The sequence below is a fragment of the Tamandua tetradactyla genome, chromosome 3 (assembly GCF_023851605.1).
Source record: "Tamandua tetradactyla isolate mTamTet1 chromosome 3, mTamTet1.pri, whole genome shotgun sequence".
In the NCBI taxonomy this organism is placed as follows: Eukaryota; Metazoa; Chordata; class Mammalia; order Pilosa; family Myrmecophagidae; genus Tamandua; species Tamandua tetradactyla.
Genome location: NC_135329.1, coordinates 119,295,777 through 119,321,242, shown reverse-complemented (window position 1 = coordinate 119,321,242; position 25,466 = coordinate 119,295,777). Strand labels below are relative to the sequence as shown.

The 25,466-nt window shown below is 39.9% G+C and overlaps 1 protein-coding gene across 18 annotated transcripts in view; it reads right to left on the bottom strand.

Moving 5' to 3' along the window:
• Positions 1 to 25,466, bottom strand: part of LYPD6 (LY6/PLAUR domain containing 6) — a 252,582-nt gene that overhangs the window by 145,612 nt on the left and 81,504 nt on the right. The window contains exon 1 of one of the 18 annotated variants that reach the window (XM_077153777.1): positions 14,903 to 14,971. The exons of the other annotated variants lie outside the window; for them this stretch is intronic. The gene's annotated coding sequence lies outside the window, so the exon portion shown is untranslated. Of the gene's footprint in view, positions 1 to 14,902; positions 14,972 to 25,466 lie in introns of those variants that run through there. 18 annotated transcript variants of the gene reach the window in all.

The window sequence follows — 25,466 nt, the reverse complement described above, 5'->3', positions numbered from 1 at the left end:
CCTGCTGAAGGTTATGGCTACTTCTCTTTGGGAAAGTCAATAGAGGTGAGGAAACTAAACTCCATTTCCCAGGGAGTATGCCACAAGGAAGGGAAACGTGGGCTTCTGGAAGTGAAAGAAGGTGAAGGTAGAGCCTGTAAAAGGGTCAAAGTCTGTATCATGTGAGATGTTGGCCCTCCTTCTGCTCCCTCCAAATCTCCAAAGATCCCATGTGGGGCAGACCATCTCGTGCTCGCTAACATTTCATGGCAACCAGGAAACTTGGGTACCTGGGTGGGGTGAGTCTCCTCTGGTGTTGTCAGATCATGAATTTCCATGCTGCTAATGAAAGCCAGGCATGTCTCCAGTTATCAACATGGTGGGGGTGGGGGGAGGGCAGGAAAGGGCTTTTTCACCCCTTGCACTCCCTCATCAAAAAGTCTCAGCAATGCATGAATGTGTGTGAGCAGGGTGGGGATATGGAGAGGGCCACTACATACCCAATAGACCCAGAACAAACTCCTAGGGTTTTTGTGGTTGTGGATAAATTTCTCTACAAAAGGAGCAGGGAGCTGTAAAATGAATTAGTAGGAGGTTGGGAATTGAACTTAACCCCAGGACCCGCTTATAAGGTCCTTTAAGGCAACCATTTAAATAACAGTGACCCTGATGGCTGCCCTCTTTATCTCTCACTCTTTCCCTGAAGCTCTCTTTTTGGAAACCTGACACAGCTCCCACTCCCTTCCCCACAGAAAAGAGGAATTCAGTTCTCCAGAGTCTCATTGTACCCAGCAAACTCAAGTAGCTTTACCTTCTTTGAGGCTTTCTTTGTCTCAGTCATTGAGGGGAACTGCTAAAGTATAAATTTCTAAAAGGTTAAAAAATATGGCTCCCATGAAATAAACAGACATGTGTCAAAGATTTTATTCAACTCATTAATGAGGAAAGCAACGAGTTTGAAAGTGGCCCAAAGAGCAAATGCATGTACTTACACACACACACACTCACACACAATTTAATAAAGACGTAATGTTTGCTAAGTACAAAACTAAAAAAATGTTTACAAACCCAAATGAAATGCCCAAGGACCTTGAAGTAAAGCAACTTAAAGGAAATAAAGAAAATAATTTATATTCTAGGGAGTTAAAAAAATATATATATTAGAATGGCAGATGGACAGAAAAAAATATGATGAAGCCTAGAAAGATCCAGAAATTAAAATACCAATTCTTAGAAAAATGGTCAGTTGACCATGTCATCTTAAAAGTTCTTTGAATAAGTCACTGTTCAGGTATGCAAGACTAGGCCCAAAGGCCAATAGAGCAAAGAAGCAGATATTCCAGCTCTTCCAATAAAGACCATTCAATCTATATTTCTGAACAGGTAAAAACCCTTTGCATGGTACCTCCTATTCCACCCACTTGTTCCTGGCAATCAATGTAAAAATAACAACTGAAAGCAGATGAAAGCTTGTCTCTGCACCTCTTGGTTATCTGCTAAGGCAGCTAGAAGAAGGGCTGCGATTGCACACATCTGAAGACCTACTTGCTCACCTGTCCAACAATCAAATCTAGCTACGGGCTGCAACCTTTGCTGGGGTTATAGCTACCTATACGTGACCTTTCCATTGACCTAGCATGGTGGTTGTGTTGCAAGGGCAAGCATACCAACAGAGAAAGAAAGCTAGGTGGAAGAGACATTGCCTTTATAATCCTACTTCAGAAATCTTGAAGTGTCATTTCTGCCAAAATTAGTCATTAAAGAAATGATTAATTAATCACTCCATCTTTTGATGGGAGATGTATCAAGGAATTTGAGAACATATTTTAAAACCACCACCACAACAATGCAGTGGTGGGGGAAGATCAATTTGGAAATTCGTGTTCTCCTATTTGGAGAAATTTCACTTAATTGAAAATTTTCCATCCTCTATTTTCTATTTCTTTATGGTATGATTTCTAGGCATTGGACCCACTAAATCTATCCCTTAATTTTCTTATCTCTTCTCTTCTATTTCCATCTCTTTCTTAGTTCTACTTTCAAGGACATTTCTTCAAATTTATTTTTCAATCCTTTTATTGATTCTTTAAATTTCTGCTAGCCTAGTTTGCATTTTCAAGAACTCTTTTCAGATTTTATGGTAACCTGTTCTTGTTACATGGATACAATAATTCTTATTTCTCTAACAACATATATTAATTTAGCTTTTACTATAAAAATTTCATAGATATACAAACCTAGAGAGAATGATATCATGAAGTCACACCCCACCCCTCACCTTCACCCCCAATATTTATCACCTGGTCTCTCTGCAGAACTGAAAGGCAAGTGAAGGCTGCCATGGTCAAATTATGTGAAAGTCTTTATCATAAAGCTCAGATCCCTGTCCTCGCTTCCTGCTCAGATTCCAGAAGCCCGGCAGCCTGTAGGGGACTGGGTGGGAGCGTCACTGAACCCTTTAGAGCCCTTTGTGCTTCCCAAGTCAAGGCAGCACTGGTCTTATAGGTTTTCCATGAATCGAATTCTCCTGAAAGTCAGTCTCAACAGTAACTCTTTTCTATGAATACGCTCCTATGCATTAATATATTTCACCTGAGTACTCACTTGAAAAACAAACCATTAAAGCACTTTCCTAGCATTCGATGGCCAACTCACCATGTTTTTTAAACCTGCCAATCAGTTTTAAGTCCATTTCACAGGGATTTAGAGATGCCTCTAAATCTAGTTTGTCTTTATAAGCCGAAAGTGAAACTTGAAAGGAAACCTAGAGTGAAAGGATATCCTTTCAATCACATAGCAAATAACGTTTTTGTTAAGTATCCCCATTTTCTCACACAGATGCATGGGCCCACGTGTCTTACGGTGGATTCCTTTAATTACAGGCTTTGCCACTTGAAGCCAGCAATTGCATATGTGTGTGTTGAGTGTGTGATGGTAGTGGTGGCATCATACAGATTTCACATCCATTTCCCCATTTCATAATTAAAATGCAAATACCTTTGGGTAAATGGAGTTCTTAGTAAATTGCCTTTCAATATCTGGTTTTGCATACAGTTCAGATTTCTCCACTTGTTTTGAGAGAGAGCCCTCTGGCTCTGGGAAGTACTAGGTGGCTAAAGGATTTGACTATTTCTTCTTCAGATGACACACCTTGTCACCAGCCACCCCCACCACGGTGAGAACAGCATGCCTACAGGCATGTTTCCTTTGAGTAAATGCCACCCTCCAAAGACCCTTTCTACAGGATAAAACATGCTTCCCACAAAATCCATTCCTGATTCAACGAGGGGCACAAAGAACATTCTTCGCAGAGGCAAATAAATCATCTAAAATGTAGAGGATACAGAGTTTTGCATTTTTTTCCACTGGGCTGCATCTTATCAAAGGGATGATTCCTATTGCCAAATCATTAACAACTGATGAGGTGTATTAATTAATTTACTGGAATGAAAAGAAAAAAGGGAGAAATAATAAGCATTTGAGTCAACAGACACAGGAGCCTTTCCATATACCTGAGCAAAAAAAGCTGGAAAGAGGTGTAATTTTCTGTATTGCTTCACTCATTGCCTGGGGCAGTGCAGCCCCTGTCTTTGAACAAGGTCAGGTGCATTGTGCATGCTTTAAAGAGCACTGAAAGATTCCTGGAGGGGGTGTGTCCCCAGTAACAAATGGCTCCGTGGGGGAGGTAGAGGGACCCCACACAGGCTGCCTTTTTTTCCTCCCAAAGGTAGAGGCCCTGCAGGCTCTTAACTAGCAGGGGTAGGTTAACACCTGTTTCCAGAAAATCAGTATTCAGGCTCTCTGGTCATAGGTAGCTGACTTTCTGGTGGACAGGGCTGGAGGCCCCTTTTATGGGGAATTTTTCCCTCTCCATTTCAATGGGAAATGGATAGAAAATAACTATATCATGTTTTCCAAGTTGAAAGGTCAGTGGACACTAACTTTCAAAGCACTCAAAAAAGGAAAAAAACCTGAAAATGCCAAATATGTAGATAGTTTTTGCACTTCAACATTACATTTGAATATATAAACATTTTTAGTAAGCATCATCGTATGCTGAGTAACTAGGTACGTTGGTCAGGGTTCTCTAAAGAAACAGAATCAACAGGAGATATCCATAAATATGAGATTTATAAAGGTATCTCACACAATCATGGGAATGGAAGAGTCCAAAATCTGTCAGGTGGGCTGGGAAGCTGGTGGCTCCGACAAAGGGTCTGGAAGGGCTCTAGAGGAGAGGCTCACTGGCTGAAGAAGCAGTGAAAAAGTCTCTCTTCTTCCTTAAAAACCTTCAACTGATTGGACTATCTCATTGTGGGAGACACGCCTTAGTTGATCACAGATGTAATCAGCCACAGATGCAATCAGCTGCCTGATGATTTAATACCCCAGCCTTCTGGTTTATCAACCAGCCATGAAATATCCTTGCAGCAATGGTCAGGCCAGTGCTTGCTTAACCAGGCAACTAGGCATAATCATTTGGCCAAGTTGACACCAGAACCTAACCATCCCACTAAGGAAACTTGAGATACATGGAGTGAATCAATCTGATAATTGATGTTTATTGAGGCCTACTGTGGGGGACTACCATCGACTGTGTCATTTGGGGGACCACTTTGATCACTCATGGTCCCTGCTCTTAAGCAGTTAGCAGATTGTCTAGGAGAGCAGGGCATACACACACATAACATTTCCAACAAATCAACAAGTACCAACTTGTATAATATACCTCAAGTATTAATAAATTCTCAGACTCTGTGAGTGGAGGAATAAGTAGGCGTCAGTCACGGGTGTCCTCCAGAAGGATTTCTCATATTATTGTAGAGTATGTGGATCTTACTCCAGACTTGGGTTTGGAAGGAGTGTCACTTAGTTTCCATTTTTACATTATTTCATCCAGACTTTTATAATGAACAAGAGGCAATGAGCTTACCTTTCTGCTCTGAACATGTGGTAATGACAGACAAAACAAGAACACAAAAGAAAGAAAATGAAGAAGGCTTAACCAGGCTTGGGTACAAGATGAACATCTCCACGGACCAGAAACTGAAAGAAAACATAAAATCAGTCGGTTGCCTGGGTCATGGTAGTAGCCAGGGTGCGTGGGAGTTTGTCCCCTGTAAGATAAGGAGTTCTAATGTGAGTGAGACCTGCAGCAGAGCCAGGCTTCTTGTCTGAGGCCAGAGGCAGAGGACTTCACTCTGCTAAGCGATGGCTTCACACATGAAGTGTCACTCCCAGGAACTGAGCCGACTGCCTACCGTCTCTGCAAGTGTGGATCTGCTATTTCCCTCAATGCCCTTTAGAGGCAGTATATCCCAAACTCAATTGTCAGACTTGGTCCTGGTTAGGTGCAGAAGTGTTAGGCTAGGTAGAGAAAACTACCAAGCTGTTAGAGAGGGGGAAAGTTTAGAGAGGACGCTCAAAATGTGCCTGCAAAACAAAATTCCAAAACACATGAAGAGGAATAACATCTGGAAGGACAGTTGAGAAACAAGCAAAACAACTGGATGAGTAATTCACAGGAGATGAAATTCACTTTAGAGAATAGTATAAAAAGATGTCTGAATAAATTCGTTGAGCTTGATTAAAGAGCTAAATGAAGATGTTCATGCATTAACGAAATAAATTGTGAAACAGAAGTAGCAAGAAACAAAACAGATCAAATTAAATCACATTCTGACTTCTATGTTCTAAAAGGCTGGGAATATGACCTTGGTCATAATCAGATTCCATCACCTTCCCAGGAAGGGATGATAAATCTCCCAAGTTTATATAACGCCAGGAGGAATGGAGGACCTCTCTGTCTAGTCCATCATGGTCATTGCTAACATCCTCACTGTCTAGCCCTGAGGGTCCCATAATGGCTCAGCTCCATGAACTCCAGAGGGGCAAGACCACACTGAGGCTGGGAGCCCACTGCCCAGGGTCTAGCCTTGCTAGCTTGCATCCCCTCAGAGGTGGTCATTGAGCAGAGGCTGCCAAGGAGAAGGTTATTGGTTCCACCCAACTCACCGCTGTAATTAAAGGCACAGATTCTCAGCCCCACTCAGAAACTCTGATTCCTAGATCTAGTGCAAGGCTTAGAAATTAGTGTTTCTGACAGGTATTTTCAGTGATTCTTAAGCAGCAGGCCGAGCATTTGGGAAATAGTGATGTTATTTACTACCCTCACTTTTCTAGTGAGGAAATTGGGCAGAACCAAAGAGAACAAAACTTGCCCAGGTCACACAGTCAATAAGTTCAGATTAAAGCCCAACCCTTTCTTCTGCTTATTATGGGTTTAATTCAAGCTTCTGTTTTTCTTGTTTCTTAAGGTGGGACCGAATTTCTTGATTTGAGACTTTTTTCCTATTCTAATATAGGGGTTTAGTGCTATGAATAGTGGCATCCCACAGATTGTGAGATTTTTTGTTTCCATTTTCATTCAGATCAAAATACTTTCTAAGCCTTCTTAACCAAGAGGGCGGGAGAGAGAAACGAAACAAAATAAAGTTTCAGTGGCTCAGAGATTTCAAGCAGAGTCCAGAGGTTATCCTGGAGGTAATTCTTATGCATTATATAGATACACCTTTTTGGTTTATGGTGTATTGGAGTGGCTGGAGGGAAGTACCTGAAATTGTTGAGCTGTGTTCCCGTAGCCTTGATTCTTAAAGATGACTGTATAACTATATACTTTTACAACATAACCGTGTGATTGTGAAAATCTTGTGTTTGATGCTCCTTTTATCCAGTGTATGGGCAGATGAGTAAAAAAATATATATACAAGGATATAAAAATAAATAAGTAATAGGGGGAATAAAGGGTAAAAAAAATTGGGTAGATTGAAATACTAGAGGGCAATGAGTGGGAGGGGCAAGGGTTATGGGATGTATGAGTTTTTTCTTTTTTTCTTTCTATATCTTTTTCTGGAGTGATGCAAATGTTCTAAAAATGATCATGGGAATGAATACACAACCATGTGATTATATTGTGAGCCACTGATTGTACACCATGTGTGACTGTGTGTGTGTGAAGATTTCTCAATAAAAATGTTTTTTAAAAATATTTTCTAATTTCTCTTTGACTTCTTTTTGATCCATGGGTAATGTAGGATTTAGTTTCAAAATTTTTGGAGATTTTTCCACATACCTTTCTGATACTGATTTCTATTTTAATTCCTTCGTGGTCAAGGAACACACTGTTTATACTTTGAATTCTTTTTAATTTATTGAGACTAGTTTTATGGCCCAGTATATGGTCTATCTTGGCAGATGTTCTGTGTGCAATTGAAAAGAATATGTATTCTGCTAGAAATGAGTAGAAGGTTCTATAAATGTCTACCAATGGGTCAGGCCAAATGGGTTGACAGTGTTTTTCACATATACTTGTTGATTTTCTGCCTATTCGATTGTTCAGTTATTGAGAGAAGGGTAGGAAAGCTCCAATTATAATTGTTGAGTTACCGATTTCTCCTTGCAATTCTATGAGTTTTATATATATTGAAACTCTATTAGATGCATTCGTTTTCCAGTCAAATAACACACAGTGGTTAGCTTAAACAATGGGAATTTATTGGTTTATAATTTGAGATTAGAAGTCCAAAATTGAGTTATTGGTAAATCTTGCTTTCTCCAGGGAGTCTGTGGCATCCTTGTGTTGGTTTCCCCAGTCCTTGGAGTTTCACGGCTTACCTCCCATAACATGGTGATGTCCTCTCTTTGCTGGCTTCTGAATTTCGGGGTTCTCTTTATAACGCTTCCATTAATCCAGATTAGGGCCCACCCTGCTTCAGTTGACCACACCTTAAACAGAAATAATATCTTCAAAAGGTCCTATTTATAATGGATTTAGACCCATGAGGACACCAATTAAGAACATGTTTTTGTTAGGGGCGCATAGTACAACCCACCACACCGCATAAATGTTTAGGATTGTTATGTTCTCTTGTTGAATTGATACTTTTTATCACAGTGAAATGGCCTTTTTTTATCCCTGGTAATATTTCTTACTCTGATATTACTTTGATCTTAAAATAGCCAGTTCAGCTGTCTTTTGATTAATGTAAACATGGTAAATCATTCCTTTTACTTTTATTTGTGTCTTTATCTTTAAAGTGGTTTTCTTATAGATAGCACATGGTTGGGACTTACTTTTTTAATCAACCTGATAACCTCTGTCTTTTCACTGGAATGTTTGGTTTATTTTCATGTAAGGTGATTATGGATATGGTTAGGTTTACATCTACCATTCTGCTGTGCTTCCAGTTTGTCGCTTGTTCCTCTTTTCCCCTTTTTCTCACTTCTTTCGGATTGAGTATTTTTTATGATCCCACTTTATCTCCTCTGTCACTTATTTAGATATAATGATTTGTTTTTTGGTTTGGTTTTTTTTTTTCTCTTTTAGAGATTGCTTTTGGGGGTTACAGCATTCATCTTTAACTTTTCAGTCTATTTGAATTGATGTAATACCATTTCATGTATAATAAGAACCTTGGCAATACAAGGTTCATTTTCTCCCTCCCAACCTCTGTGTTATTGCTGTCATGCATTTCACTTCTCCCTGTGTTAAAAACCCTACTCTACATCATTATTGTTTTTGTTTAAACAGCCATTTATTTATTAAAGATATTTAAATAATAAGAACACATTAAAATTATTATTAAAATAATAAGTTACTATTTGTGATAATCTTCATTCCTCTGCGTACATCCACAGTTCTGCCTAATATTGTTTTCCTTCTATCTAAAAGACTTCCTTTAATAGTGTTTGTGGTGTGGGTCCACTACTGAGGAATTCTTTCCACTTTTCTATGTCTGAATAAAAAGCCTTTATTTTGTCTTTGTTTTTGAAAGATATTTTTGTCAGGTGTAGAAGTCTAGGGGAAAAATTTTTTTTCTTGTAGTATTTTAAAGATATTTTTCCACTGTCTACTTTCTTGCATTGTTTTCCATGAGAAATCTGTTGTCTTGTTCTTCTGAATGTAATGTGTCTTTATTCTCTGGCTGTTTCTAAGATCTTTGTTTTTCACTGGTTTTGAGCATCTTGATTACGATGTGCCCTGATGAAGTTTTGTTCATGTTTTCTGTGCTTTGGATTTTTTGAGCTTCTTACATCTGTGTCCTTACACTTTCATGAAATTTAGTGATTTTTAAGCCATTATCTCTTCAAATACTGTTTTCTGTCCCCATACCCCACATTTCCCTGCATCCCACCTTTTGGGGACTACAAAAACATATGGCTGCTTAATGTGATCCCATAACTTACTGAAGTTCTGTTCATTTTTTTAAAAATTCTTCTCTTTATTCTGTTTCATTTTGGATAGTTTCTACATCTTCAGGTTCATTAGTCTTTTCTTTCCGATGTCTAATCTGCCATTAATCCCATTCAGCATATTTTTCATATAGGACATTGTCATTTTCATCTCTAGGAGCTTGATTTGCATCTTCTTACATCCTTCACTTCTCAAGTTAAAATCTTCAGTCTTTCTTTCTTTTGAATTTTTTCCTTCAGCATTTTGAACACATAGAATAAAGCTCTAATAACTGATTTAATGTCTGTGTCTACAAATTCTATAATCAGTGCCAATTCTGGATGAGTTTTGATTAATTTCTCCCCAATTATGCTTCTTTATCACTGGTAATTATTTTTTATTTTAACATTTGTTCCCCCATTGTTCATTTATTTTTTATCCATATTTTTTACTCATCTGTCCATACTGCAGATAAAAGGAGCATCACAATCACACAGTCACATTGTGAAAGCTGTATCATTATACAATCATCTTCCAGAAACATGGCTTCTGGAATACAGCTCTACAGTTTCAGGGTTTCAGCCTCTCTAATACACCTTAAACCATAAAGAGGATATCTATATAATGCATAAGAATAACCTCCAGGATAACCTCTCGACTCTGTTTTATAATCTCTCAGCCATTGACACCTTATTTTGTCTCATTTCTCTCTTCCCCCTTCCAGTTGAGAAGGTTTTCTCCATCCCTTGATGCTGACTCCAAGCTCATTCTAGGATTTCTGTCCCTGTTGCCAGGGAGGTTATACCTCTGGGAGTCATGTCCCACGTAGAGAGGGGGAGGGCAATCACTGGTAATTTTTGATTGGGTGCCCTAAATTTTTAATTGTATCTTACTGAGTGCTGGATATTTTGGCATTCTAATAAATATTCTTAAGCTCTGTTCTGGGATGCACTTAAGTTACCTGGAAATATTTTGATCTTTTCAGGCCTTGCTTTTACTTTGTGAGGTGAGACCAGAGCAGCTTTTAGTCCAGGGCTAATTTTGACCCATCTGAGGCAAACCCCTGCTGAATATCCGACGTTCTGTGAATCCTAAAGTCTGGTTGGTGGGAATAGATGCTATGTGCAACCTTTCGTGTGTCATTGTTCTAATATTTTCATATGATTCTGTGGCCCACCTCGAGTGGTTTCCTCGTGTGCTTGCACTGATTGGTACTCAGCTGAAAACTCAAGGGAAAACCTCCTCAGCTCTCCAGCATCTTCTCTTTGTGCAGCTGTTTCCTCTCCAGGGCTCTGTGTTGAGAACTCATGCCTCCTAGGCCTCCCCTGAGTCCCAGCTCCATTTCTTCCACTCCTGGAGACTGCCAGGTTCCCCTCCCTACTCCACAGCTGGAAGTTCTCTCTAGGCAGTAAGCTGGGGCAATTGTAGTATTCACCTCCTTTGTTTTCTCTCTCTCAGGTAACACTGCCCTTCATTGCCTGATGCCCAATGTCTTGAAAACTGTTGCTTCTTACATTTTGTCCCTGATTTTATTTGTTTCAAGTGGGAGGGTAAATCCATTCCCTGTTATTCCATCTTTCCCAGAGGTAAAAGTTTTCTCAAATATATTTTTTCAGTAAAGAACTGAATTACATAAAGAGAATGCTACAAAATTATTGTTCTCATGTCATATGAATATGGCAAAACTTATTTAAGTGCTTTGTAAATGACTGAACTTTAGGAAATACCTGTATATTCCAAATTATTCATTATACAAGGGAAGTAACTGAGGCATAGAGGGGGTGAGAAATGCAGTGAAATTCACATAATTCCTTAGTGAGAAAAGTAAAACAAAATTTATTTTTCCTCTCATTGTGTCCAATGTGCTTGCCAATATCCCATTGTTTCAAGTTGTCCCAAACCTGCCAATTAAAAAGAGCAGATTTCATGTACTTACAAAATATATCTGCTCAAATAATAATGCCTTTGCAATTGAAAGCCATGAAAAAAACAAGCCACTAGTTCAATTTATTTGTATTATTATAAAAACATTTTCACCCTGCTTAAGGACCTTTGGGGACAAAATTGTTCACCTTCCATCCATTAAAATTAAATAAGTTTGCAGTTCATCTGGAAGGTAAGGGCTGCATGCTATTAAGTGACAGAATCTGACACTGGTTTAAGGTTATCACACCTTGTAAACTCTGCTATTTTTATGAGGACCAGGAGGATAAATAAGTTGCCACAGAAAGTGTACAACTGACCATGAGCTCACCATCCAAACAGGTCATCCAATCCATCATACACTTTAGTTACAATTACCTGGGGCCATCAAGATTTCCAAGAGCCTGTGAAGATGTCGGACTTAGAAAAAGAAATTGGTTGCAAATATAAAACAGAAAAGTATAAAACTAAAACCAATGTTTTCATTTCTAAAAGTATAAGCTACCACCCGGTAACTGCAACTGAACTCCTATATTTCTTTATACAGTATATTAAATGTGGGTTGTTGCTTCATTTTAATATGCTTGGTCTAATGTCATATAAATACGGGGGGAAAAAATGACTGTGCCCAGGGCCTCTGAACATCGTTAACTCGCCCTCCTGTATTGTTACTGAAATTCCAGAGAAGTTCTGGAGTGTTACTAATCACCTTTGCTCAGAAATAGTGATGAATGTCAACAAGTAAATGTTAAGGTTTTTCCTTTTCCCTTTTGCAAAACAGGAACATTGTTTAGGTAATTCCTAGTTGGTTTGCACTTTTGTTTGTTAAATTCTGTTTGCCTATTAAGCCAGTTCTCAAACAGGATCAGAGAAATCCATATTCCAACACATCCTTTAGGTCTCTTTTATAGCATGCTTCTGTTGGAGACGTATAACAGATCTGAATTGCCGCACAGCTTCTGGAAGGTATCAGCGTTATGTATCTTAATTTTTCTAAATCAATTTAAATCTGTTTCCAATACTCCTCCACCACAGTTGATGAGTTGTCTGATTACCAGGGCTTCATTTCCACCACTGGATCTTACAAGAATCCTGGTTTATGGTTGTCCAGGAAAATGGAGAATAACCTAGTTGGGCTGGGTTTTTTTCTTTACAAGTCCCTAATGGTATATAAAACAAGGTATATATACAGTCTTTCAGTTAATCCTCCATACACCCACCAAGCTCAGCTAAGGAGATCTTTGTTGGAATCCCCAGAGTCTGTGGTGCTTTCCTCCCAGTTCCACAGACACAGAGTCCTTTCGATCCCAGGCCACAATTTCTAGAATGTTGCATTGCAGCTACCTTGTTTCTTTGCCCAGTTTTAGGGAAACCAACCACATCTGAGGCTCTCTTCCATCTGCAAAGCACCAAGTCCCCAACCTGATGTCTTTTCAGATGAACAACTCATTTCTTCAAAGGACACAGAGCAGTTTTTCTTATAGTGGATCCAAAGAACACTACAGTTTCTGTTAGACCATCAACTAATTTGCACGTGGCTTAGCTTCAGATGGAAAACAAAAAGCATTTAAGCAACTTTGTTACCATCCTTTCAAATATTGGGAATGTAAGATTAAGTATGATCTTTACAGAAATCCCATTACATCTTTTATAATAAACTCAGGTTTACCAAGAAGCTCCTACTGGAATAGATGCCAAAGGGAACGAAATGAGACATACTCTAAGAAAGGACAATTATGAAAGATAATCCCCCCAGTAGTTTTTTGCATTTGGCATTAACTAACTGAATCTTTGGAAGGGCAGGAAAGGTCTCCTTAAGCAACATCAGCTCAGATGCTATCATTGTTTTCTTCACCTTCCTCAATAAATGAAATACGAAACAGACAAAGAAGGATCCTTATTCCTCAAAAGGAATGTTGACATGCCATAGGACTTTGAGCTCTTGAGATGAAGAGCCCAGCTTTATGCCACTTACAGTAGTAACATGGTAGATGGTAAATGAAGTCACATAATGAAATCTACTGTTTTAAAACCCTGTCTCTAGTCTTCATGAAAATTGCTAGACATTTTAGGAAAAGCTAGGAGACACTTTTAAGAGAGAAGAATGAGTTTAGTCAGTGGGATAAAAGCTACCTGGTGAAAGCTTGAATTAGCACCTCTTTTCCCTGTGCTAAACATTCCCGGGAACCCTCTAATTCAGCCTAACACATTACAGAAGTATTGGTACATTCCCTTTCATCACAGACATTAGGGTAATTAAATAGGATCTGATACCAAGAATCTCAAAGCCAGTCAATACAACCAAGAACATGATTTTTCAAACACTGCCTCCTAATAAAGCTACACCAATCCTCTCTCCTAACTGCCTTTGCCTTTTTAACCTACACTATGCAATTAACACCTGATTCTACCCTGTTCCATTCTCTACAATTGATTATTGAGTACTTTATTTTGTCAGTGTAAAATATGGTTAATTATCACATTGTCTTCTCATTAATTGCTATTTGAGTCTATATGTTTCCACCACTTGAGTTTAAACTTCTTGTGAACAAAGAATATTGGAATGCTTTGGCATATCAGAATAACTAAAATAGGCCTAAGTACCTAAAATGTACACAATTATACAATCAATAATCAATAGGTTCTGAGGTTTAAACCATGTGCCAAAAATAAATAAAACTGGATTATTTGTTTCTTTTCCCCCAAAGCAGAAGTTGCCCCAATGATACTATGAAATATGAGATTTTTTTGAGATGAAGTCCATTATTTGTCTTTTAAAGGCCTTTATAGGAAACACTGGTAAGAAAAATACAATACTCCAGAGAGATGGTGAGATAGTTGAGTGAAGCTAAAAGTGACTTTCTCAAAGAAAATGAATCATTTCAGGTCGAATTTGAGTTCTCAAGTTGGGTTAATGAGATTAAGAAGAGTAGATTCATTCCTCAGGCCTATTTGGAAGAGTTAAATTTGGGCTAGGCAGAGCACTAGAAATATGAAGAGACCCAGGTCAAAGGTCACCCAAAAGAAAGGCTTTACAGCTCTGCCTGATGAAACCCTGAGTGTGTCACTACCTTCAAAGCACAGAATAGTCCAGAGCCCTGCATGGGCCCCTGGTCCTATCTGCCCTCTGATTCCAGACAAGATCACTGAATTGCAGGCAGACGACCCCAGCTACTGACTGAACCTGTCGGCTCACTTTTCCCTGTCCTAATATCCTTTTGTGAATGGCCAGTTTTTTTTCCCCTTCCCTTCCTGTCTGCTTTGCATCACTGACAAATTCTACTTTTCCTCCCTTGAGAAAGAAATTCTTCCCTCAGCCCTGCCTTTTTGGAAGAGGACATTCCACTTCAAGATGAGTTGGAATGCAGCCTTCAAAATAAAACAATTGTAAGTGGTTGAGATAAAGCACCCAATAAAGCAGCTGGAAGTAGAAAAAGGCAGAAAGAATTTGTGCCTTCTTCTACAGCAATACTCCCCATCCATCAGCTGAAAAGGAAAATCTGGGACATGGCTTAAAATTGTCATTAAAAAGGAATGGAATGTGGGGAGTCAGATTCGGACCAAAAACAATGAAGGCTTTTCCTTACAGTTCTTTCCCTCCGGACAGCCATGCTGGGGTCAAGTTCTCTCTGCGACCAAATTTAGTCAAGTTGCTTTTCCTTCTCTCTCTGATTGAACCCAGAGGTTTGGGAAGGGCAGTGAAGTAAGCCTAAATGAAATTGCCAAACTTATGGTTCTCAAGTAAATGAGATTTTCTCTAATGCTTACCAACTATCACCAGGTCAGATGGATTTTTCTCCTTGAAGTCCCTTGATGCATTAATTTCTCTGCTGTCTTATGGTATCCTTCTGAAAATAACTCCAGCAGCCATAAAAACATAAAAAGAAAATGTATAGCATAACTGATGCACAAAGGGACAGTAAGAAATAAAAAAGTGAGGAAAGAGCAGGGGGAAAAAAAAAAGGTCTTGAGACAAGCATGTCATTTGCTTGGTTTTCAATTCACACATCACTCTATACAGACCTACGAGAAAATGGCTTGATGTGATATCGGCTGAAATGGCTGGGAATCCTAAAAGGTAGCGGCATATTCCCCCCTTTCGATTCATCCAGTGGAATGTTTTTTGTTTAAAAAAAACATAACAAAATATGTTAAAGCAATGAAACCACCATACATAAAACAGCTGAAAGTGGAGCTGCACTGGTTGAAGTTAGGTGGGTTTCATGAAGTCTCACCAGTAAAGTCCTCCTCTCCCAGCAGAAGAGCCCATTCTAGCCCCCACGCAGTTCTAGGCGCTATTTTGAAAGGATTGTTTTAGCTCCCACAAGGGCAAAGCAGTGATCCAGTAAGTGGCAACACCAGGATTTAATTTCTCTGACTATGAATGGCTACTCATCCACATTAGAGGGCAAGGAAAGATATTCTGCTTCTCTCTGATCTAGTCATGAACATTTTCTCACTCACTCTGGTTCCCCGAGCTCATATATAATAGATGCCACAAGTCTTGCCATCTACTATCTAACTGCCCTCAGCTTCCTTCCTTTGAAAAATATTTCAACAAATGTATATTGAATGCCTCCTAGGTCCAAGGCACTATCTGGTCTTTGAGAGACATAAATAAGTGTATAGTAGTAGCAAAGTACTAGGGAAAGCAATTACATAGAGCAGTTACTAAGTGCCAGACACTGTTCTAAGCTCTTTATATGTGTTAAATTATTCGATCATCGAAACAGCACTCTGATGAACTTATTATTATTTCCAGTCTAAAGATGAGGAAACTCACACACAGAGCAGTCAAGTAATTTGCCCAAAGTCACATATCTAGCAAGTGGCAGAGCTGATATTTGAACCCAGGCAGTCTGGCTCCTGACTGTGCTTTATTTTCTTTATATGCAATATAATTGGGGTTTATCAGTGTACTTTTTATCAGTTTATTTTTATTGATTTTGGTCTTATCATCTACATTGCAAAAAGGAGGTTTCTGCTGATAGAGTTTTCAAATTTCTTCTTTCTTTTAGCATTTAATAGAGCACTCTCGCCAAAGGAGTGGAAGAGAAATGCTGCTGACTACACCTTTCCCTCCCAAATCATTCATTGCATATCTGTTATTTGCTAAGCACTTGACATCACCATTACCATTAATTAAAAATAAATCTTTGCAGGTCAATATTTTTAATCAATGAAAAAACTGAGAATTAGAGAAATCAGTTTGTTTTCTTGCAAACATACAACTAATGAAGAACAGAACTGGGTTCTGACCCCCAGTCCAGCTCACTACTAAGCCAACGTTCCTAACACTTCCTTACCTTGTCAGTCCTGGCTAAGACTGGGAGTGGTCAAGATTGTCCATTAATGCCTCTGAGTGGTATTAACACCATTAACACCATTCTCCAACTCCCTTCTCTTACACAGTTTCTGATCCCAGCTGGTCTTTGTGCATACTTTATATTTCACAAAACACATTTGTGGTATTTAACTTACTGACCATCATTTATCTAAAACCTGACACCTGGACATGGGACGGATGCTGCTCTCAGTTTCACGAGTGATGAAAATGGTAAGCGGCAAGTTGGAATTTGTCCACTCCAAGTCCTGGGGTTTTCCACATCCTGGTCTGCTCAGAAGCATCCAAATGTCTGAATATTTATGACCTCTTCCACTGATCAGAATGCTCCACAGAGCCTTGATGACTTGACTGAGACTAACATTAACCAACAGAGCCAGACCACACCAGGAAGGCTGAGCTAGTTTTGAAGCTTGGCAAGAATGATGAATCTGCGTCAGTGTAAGCTGGTTTTCTCTTCCCTTTCCTACCAAACCAGCAATCAAGCAGTGTAAATAATATATATACATATAACATACATAAATATATATACAGTATAAAAATATAAAGGTCAGAGTGATTGGCTGTCATTCTCTAGTTCCTCCTGTGAAATTCAGTAGTCCAGATGGAGTGAGGAATCTGCTCTGTGGGAGCATCTCAGTCCACAGGCCTTGGATTTTTATACAGGGGTGCCCTGGGGTGGGCCGGGCACACACTCAAGCACATCCTATTACCACATAAGGAATTTCTTGCAGCACCAGTCATACTTCTGAGTTCTATCACTCACTGCATTGCTGGACCCACAGCTGGCCTGCCTAAGGCCTACTATGCTGACACAAAATCATTGGCCTTAGATGTGTGAGGTTAAAAAGTGCTTTCCCAGCCAGATGACGCTGGGTGTTGTATCTAGGCTGGAGCTGAGATTCTTTGGGTAGACTGTAGGGTTAAGTAATACCACTTCCTAAAAGACTTTTGGGTTTTCTGGGCAGAAATCCTTCTGTTATAGATGTTCCGTAAATTTCTAAATTAATCTGGACTCCTTGGGAATACTTAAAACAGATGCCCACTAATCTCCTTGATTTTTATGGACCCCAGGATACCTATGTCAAATAACCTGAATCCTGCATACAATTAGATTACAGACATTATAGACTCATTGGCTGGACTAAGCATCCTTGAAAAGAAGAAAGCTATAGCAAAGGGAAATAGAATCCTTGGAGAAAAATCACATTGGTGAAAGAAGAAGCCTGTTGGGTATGACCAACAAAGCAAGGGGGGCTGTCACTTTGGATCTGGGAAGAGCTCACTTGCCCAGCTCTGACACAGCCCACCAACAACCCCAGAATGCCTGGGGAGGAAGAGGGTGGGGAGTAGGGAACTTGGTCCTTAGGGACCACATGGCTCTGTTATAGAGAGTCTTTCTGAAAGTTCTGGTCAAGCAAAGCAGAAAGTATTTCCTGAGTGAACAGAGGGAAGAGAAGCAATGGGGGTTGGTGAGTTAGAGGAAGGTAGGAGCTGCGTGGGCAGCAGGGAGGTCAGTAGTCTCTAGGGAAGGCCAGCGGTGGTCAGCGGAATCACAGGCGAAAGCTCGGTGGGCTCCTGGTGAGTGGTGTGGACACAGTCGGTCCAGGGGAAAACTGGCAGCAGGATGGGTGGCAGCAAGGACAATATCAGTGGTTGGTTCACAGGAAGGTAAAAGCAGAAGTAGAGGCTCTGCAAAGCTGCAAGCAGTGACTCTGATCATCTGTGAATCAGCATCAGCTTGGGAATTCCCAATTGATGAGTGGAGAAGCCACTCCATTTTGGACCCATAAATTCTGAGAAAGGAGTAAGCAGAGGATAAGGAATATTCATATTAATCTATAAGCATACTCAGAGAGTCTCTACTATTAAGGGACAAATCAATCGTCTTGCCTATTAAACAGGCAGGGGCTTTGGAGCATTGTGATTCAGGCTGTTACTATGAATAAGACACCTGACAATCATCACTGTTTCAATCCTGGGACTCACAAATAAATGACTTATGCAACATGTGAATTTCAGTCCAAATGAATGTGCCATCTCTGTTATTTGGAAAGAGGTTGTGAGAGAATTATGTTTCAGTTTATAAGTCTTTGGGAACCGCTTTAATTCATATTTTTCCATCTTTCCCAATTCACAAAATATTTATTGACCACCTATTGTATGCCAAACAGCAAGCCAGGTGTTGAGAATCCAAAAAAAATATATGGTACAGTCTCTGACCACAACAATTTCACAGATTAGTGGGGAAAATTGATCTATTAAACAAAAATGCAATGTTAAGGGATAAGTGCCATTGGAGATGTATGGTTTGGGGTAGGTAGATACAAAGGAAAGGTCTGGGGGGAAGTTAAAGAAGGTAGCATCCTGGGCGTGCAGAGATAGGTCTTAGTAGGTGACAAGGAGTTTCCTAGAACAAAAAATGGGAGGAAAGGCATTTAGATCTGTAGAGAACACCCAACATAATCTCCAGGCTTCCTCTCCCTGCTCGTACCCTGGGAGTTTGACCCCTGTGGACTGCATTCTCCACTGTTCTCTGGCTTTCAGTTTTGCATTGCCTAGAGGGTCAGAAGACAGAATGGCAGTGGTGTCTTTTCTTATAGCAACCTCGCTTCCAAACCAGGGTCTGATAGTAGATGTGTTCATCCCAAACCACAACTCCCTCTCTCCAGGCTGTGGCATGAGAAAGGAACAGTTACCAGAAGGTGCACTTCAGCAGTTTCCTGCTGTTGCCAATACAGGGTAGTTACCTTCCCTTACCAGCTCCCATTACCCCTGCCTTCACCTCTGTAAGTGTCTGCAGTCACCTTTGTGTGTGCACCATGTATTCCCTGCTGAGACTACATGATCTAGCATGCTAAGTGTAAAGGATAGTGTTTGCTAAGGAACTGTGAAATGACATGGTTTACTAAATGGAATGCTACCAGTTCAATGGCTGGAGGCAGGGCTCTGGAAACAAAGACAGAAGATGCCTGAGGAGGTTGTCAGGGACAGGTCACAGACAGCCTTGGGTGTTATGTTTAAGAGTTCAGACTATATCTCAAAGATTTTGTTAATACCACTGAGGTTTATGTTTTTGTTGTTGTTTTGGTGCATTCCTGAGAATTCCGCAAAACTCCTGAGAATCTCATATTATTCATGGCCTTGGATTATAATATAAAGCTTTCAAATAGCCTAAGCAAGAGGTAATGGAACCTCCTCTATGTTCTGCCAAAAATGTCCATGAATTACTCTCAGAATTGAATATACTGGACTTCATTAAAGGAAGTGGTTTCCCCCTCTTACTGTGGATCTCAACAAATCATCTCCTGGAGGATGATCCAGAATGAATTGTTCCACTAGAATTAAACATAATAGTTACTCTTCACTTTATCTTTCCCCTAAACAAGAATTGAATTAGCTTGGGGTCATGGGCCAGGTGAGAGAGTAATGTACAAGTGCAGAGAATAATAGGCTCCAGTATAGTCCATATTCCTTCTCAAACTGAGACCTTTATGCAAGCTGGGACTGGTAAGAGAAACAAGTGGAAGATAAGACAGATCTTTATTATTGGGCACAATACATATAACATAATAGGATATTGTTGGTTGATTTCTCTAAAGCAGATACTTAATTAACTCCCTGGACCTGAGTGAGACAGATATTGTAGGTGGGCCAACTGAACACCCATCCTCAATCCATTTCTCCCTTATCAGTCTCTATCCTAGGGAGTAGGAAAGTTAAATATTCATTTCAACAACATCCCTTGCAGAATTGACATGGGACAAAATTTTGGCTAATGAAATGTAAGTGTAGTCTGCTGGGGGAGAGTGTTTATATTTCTGATTTCTTTTTTATAAAGGGACAACCACAGTTGACATCAGCCCCTTCCTCCTTCCTCCTGACTTGAACATGAAAGGACTGTCTGGAGATGCAGCACTCATTCTGGAAACAGAAGGCAAGAACCATGAGAATGAAAAGGATACAAAGAGATTGAGTTAAATATGGTACTGCTGAGCAAATAAAAGAAAAACTGCCATGAATCCTCTGGATTTCTTGCTATATACATACTATTTTGGCCACTGTTTTTTGTTTGTTTGTTTGTTTGTTTGTTTGTTTTGAGTAATCCGTTCTTACAGTTAAATAACTAACTAAAGCACAGGTGTCACAGACAACCTACATTGTCCAAACCTCTCATTTTTCAATCAAAATCAGGACTTTTTTTTTGCATGAGCAGGCACCAGGAATCAAACCTGGGTGTCAGGCATGGCAAGTGAGAACTCTGCCTGCTAAGCCACCTGCCTGCCCTAAATTAGGACTTTTTCAAAGATAATAGCACATGCCTATAAATGAACCAGAATTTTTTTTTCCAAAATGACCCTGACATGTCTTCTCGCAGAAATTAATGTTCCCATCTCAACCAACACACACATTTCATAGGAAAAAATGAGTTCATTTACATTTTTGTCCAGCTTAGATTCCATAGTCATCATTACATCAATTTTTGAAAGCTCTCCCCCTCTCTCACCCCTCTCTCATTCTGTCATACTCCATTGGCAAAGCCCTAACAATAGAGAAATTCAAACATCCCCTTCTCTTTGTTGGCACCCAAAGAGATGACTGGTGTAGATAAGTTTCACATTTCATTCATAACACCCAAAGTCAAAAGGTCTCTCAACTCTGCCCCCAAATTTAACTATTTCTTTAAGGCTTATTTTCTACTCATTGGGACAGCTTTTATGACCTCTTCTCTCTTTTCAAATTTCCTCTTCAACCTCCTCTTCCCTCACTCTCATTATCTACTCAGAACCTAGAAACAATCAGACAGAAACCCTCCCCACTACTGCAGCCACCCAACTTCTCTAGCTTCTCTCCTATTTACAACTGAAGAAACAGCATTTCTACTATTAAACACTTATCCCTTTATGCTCTAACCTTGACAATCAAAGTGGTCTGTGGACCAGCAGCATTAGCATTACCTAGACTAGACTATAAACACAGAATCTCAGGCCCCACCCCAGGCCTACTAAATCAGAATCTGTAATTTACCCAGATCCCCCAGGAAATTCACAGGCACACGCACATTTAAGTTGGAAAAGCACTACTTTCGATTCTATACCTTCTTAAGACTTTGTTCTCCTTGTCATTCTCATTCTCCTGAGTCATCATTTACTTTTTCCCTCCTAACTAAATAATTAATCTCTATCAGTGAACAAATAACTGTGCAGGGACCCATATTCTTTCCCAATGACTACTGCCTTTCTTTACACCCTTTTACCAAGTCCCTGCCTGGGACATCTTCACATAGATCACTCTACTTCTTTTCTTGTTCATCCTGCACCCAACTCCACCAAAATAGCACTTGTCAAAGTCATCAATCACCTCTATGTAGCAAAACCCAATGCTCACGACTGTAACCTTTTCTTTCTAAATTTCTCAGCAGATTTCCTGCACAGTGGAGCTCTCCTTCTTCAGCAGATTGTTTTACATTGGCCTTTATGACACTGTATCCTCCGGATTTCCTCCTTTCTCCTTGGTGCCTCCTCTTTTGGCAACTTCTCTTCCTTTTCCATACTATTAAGTTTAGTGGTTACCAAGGCTGGAGTCTAGGCCTCTTCTCTACCTTCTCCCTGAGTGATTTCACCCAATTATGTGACTTTAAATATCCCCAACGTGCTAATGTTTCCCGAAAGTACAATATCTGAATTCCTTACCGGTACATTCACCTGCTCATGTGATATCTCCATGTGGATATCTCATAAGCACCTCAAAAGTATTCATGTTTACAACTGAACTCTTGATTTCCATGCCCTCCTCCCCAAAACCTTTCCTCCTTTAGGTCTCTGTCTCAGTAAATGGTACCACCATCCACACAGCGGTGCTAGCTAGAAACTTAGGAGTCATTCTTGAGTCTCCTTTTCCTCACTCCTTACACCATATAAATCAGTAAGAATTGTCTTTTTTTTAATCTAAACTATATCTCATAACGATTTATATCTCTCTGTCTCTACATTTCACTACCCTAGCGAGCCACCATCATCTTTCATTTGAACCCCTGCAGATACTGTCTCCCTTCTTTCCAACCTTGCCTCCTCCGATCTATTCTCATGACAGAAATCAAAGTAATCTTTTAAAAATATAAATATGATTATCTGATCTATGTAAAATTCTTTAATGTATTTAGAATTGCATTAATTCAAACATCTACTAGCATAATTTGACTCCTGTCTACTGCCCTGCCATGCCCCTTTTCCCTCTATCCTTGGCTTCCTGTCACTTCCTTGGATAGGCCCAGTTGTTTCCACATCCAGGAACATGTGCTCAGCCATATGATCCTTCAGGGATCATCTTAAATGTCTCCTTCTCAGAGAACCTCTCTTTGACCATTATATTTAAATAGCTTATGTATCACCTTTAGTCCCCATCATTACATACTGTTTGTTTACTTCATAGTTCTGTATATATATATATATACTTGTCCACATTGTGAGCATCATAAACACTGAGGCAGTACCTGTTTTAAAACCCAACATAAACCCAATGCCAGGTACAGAGTAGGTATATAATGAATTAGCTCACCCAACGAACTACCCTGATTCTTCCAACAAAAAAAAGGACAGTATATCTTTGTGTTTTCACACCAATAAAGATCTAAAAATAATAGAACAGAGTACCTTGGCAAAGACTTCTGTAACTGGGATGAATAGAAATTGGAGGAAATGTCTTGAAACTTGCAAGAAGTTTTCTGTTTCCCAAGATGTAGAAGATTGCTTTCATCTTTGGGGAAGGTAGATTTCTTGATCTGGAAGACCTATTAGTGGGGGCCCTTTACTGTCATATAAATGAAGCAAGTTCCCAACAAGTTTTCTTTGGATAAACTGTGAAGTTGTCATTGACCTAAACACAGATGTGTTAGCCTGGTTGCTAAGTGCCCCAGGCAGTCTGAATCCTTGAGTGTAATCAAAGCAGAGCAATTCTTTGCAAACATTATTGGTCTCCCCTTTTTACGGGTTAGGAAACAACTGTTATAGCACTCTAACTTCATATTCTACTTTTTCTGCAATTGTTTTCTTGTTCTTCAGAAATGAATCCATTCTTTTGGAAGTTAAAAACTTACTGAGGCAATGAGGACTGCAGGAACTCAGAACAGCAGCAGCTACCATTATTAAGAGCTTACGACAAGTCAAGCACTGGGCTAAGCACCTTAGATATTGTCTCAGTTAATCTTTTGACATGTCTCTGAGGTAAGTACTACTTTTGTCTCCATTTTACATTTGAAGAAAATGAGTGTTTCCTTTACTGCAGAAATGTGATATAACACTGACCAGGAGAGCCAGAATTTGGATTTAATTTTAGTCAGGGTTAAGGGATGTAGTTAACCAGGCAGTGTTAAGGGATATATATTGAGGGGTGGTCTTCCTTTATTGCTGGAAAAGAAGCAGTTCAAGAGGACTGCACTGGTCTCTCCCACTTAGGGTGTCACTGAAGGCTGAGGGTGACTGGGCATGACCACACTTCTGTGGGTGGGGTGGGCTCTGCCTATGTGGAGAAAGCATTACCACTATCAACAGTTTGGGGAATAGGCTGCTCCTAGAACAGGAAATAAGGCTTGGTGAGGTAGGCTTTTGACTGAAGGAATAAGAAATTGTCTCCTTTCCCTGGGCCTTGGCTCTGAAGGATGGAGGCAGTTGGAGACCTTGGAGTAGCCTGGCCTCTAACCTGTGGTTGGGCTGGGAGCCAGGCTGAGAGGGTGTGGGCCTGTGGGCTGTGAGTGAAGTCAGTGTAAAAACAGTTATTAAGATTTACTTTGCTCTCGGTTGTGGTATCCAAATGAAGAGGGCTATTCTGTCTCAGGTTTGAGAAGAAATGATAAAGGGAAGCACAGCACTCCCACCCCTGCCCCATACAAGGCCAGAGTAGGGCTGATGCATCCACCCGAGGGAGACAGAGTCCTGGGGCTCTGGGGAAAGTGTCAGAGACAGTGGTGTGGCCACTTAACATGGAAGAGAGAGCCAAAGAACATGAGGGGCCCTTCCAGGGATTATTTCTGAGGTCCAGTGAGAGAGCACTCTGTAGGACTCAAAATAACTAGGGACATTTTGGTTTCTTGCCCCCTTTCCCCCTGAATGACAAAAATCATAATGTTGCTGTGGATTATTTTGCCTGAGGTGCTCAATAAACAATTCTTGAGACACTGGGGTTTCAAAGAGAGAAAGAGTTCATTACTAGGCATGTAGTAGGAGAGCAGATGGCCCAGTGGCCCAAAATCTGTCTCCCTCAGCTCCAATAATTCTGATGGTTTTATTAGAGAAAAAGACGGGCAGGGTTTAGGATAATGAGCACAGTGGCTCCAGATGATGTAATTAGAGATGATCTAATTATTGAGCATGTGCCGACTAATTACATGCTTAGTCACAGAATGTGTGTAAGAAAATGGTGTGGAGGTATAAGTGACTTGTAGGCTAAGGTAAGCTACTGCGCACGTCAGGTGGGACCACTGTGGTTAGATCCAGTCTCCGTCATCCAGAGAAGTTTAGATTTGGGATGGGTTAGTTCTGGGCTGACCCAAGACCCTTCATTAATAAACAGTAGGGGCTGTCTTCAGTGATTACAAGACTCTAAAGTTGAAAAACTGGATAACTGGGTACAAATGAAGGTTAGTCACAGGGTTTTTACAATCACAGGAGCAGAAGATAAGGGCTATACAATCATTATCAGAGATCAAGGCAGCTGGATTATAATTCAGAGATTTCAGGTATTTCCTTCTGTCTACTCCAACATGCCAGAAAGCAAAATGGAATATTTAAATAACAATTCAGTAATCAAAATCATCCCTTAAATCCTGATTTCTCAGTTACAATAATCCCTTTTACATAATTCATTATTTACTATATGTGAAATTGTATTTCTAGTCATAAACTGGTAAGACCTTTTCTTGTTTAAAGTGGTATTCCTTGATTTATAATAAGCATGGTATGTATGTGTGTGTGTGAGAGTCTGGGAGAGAGA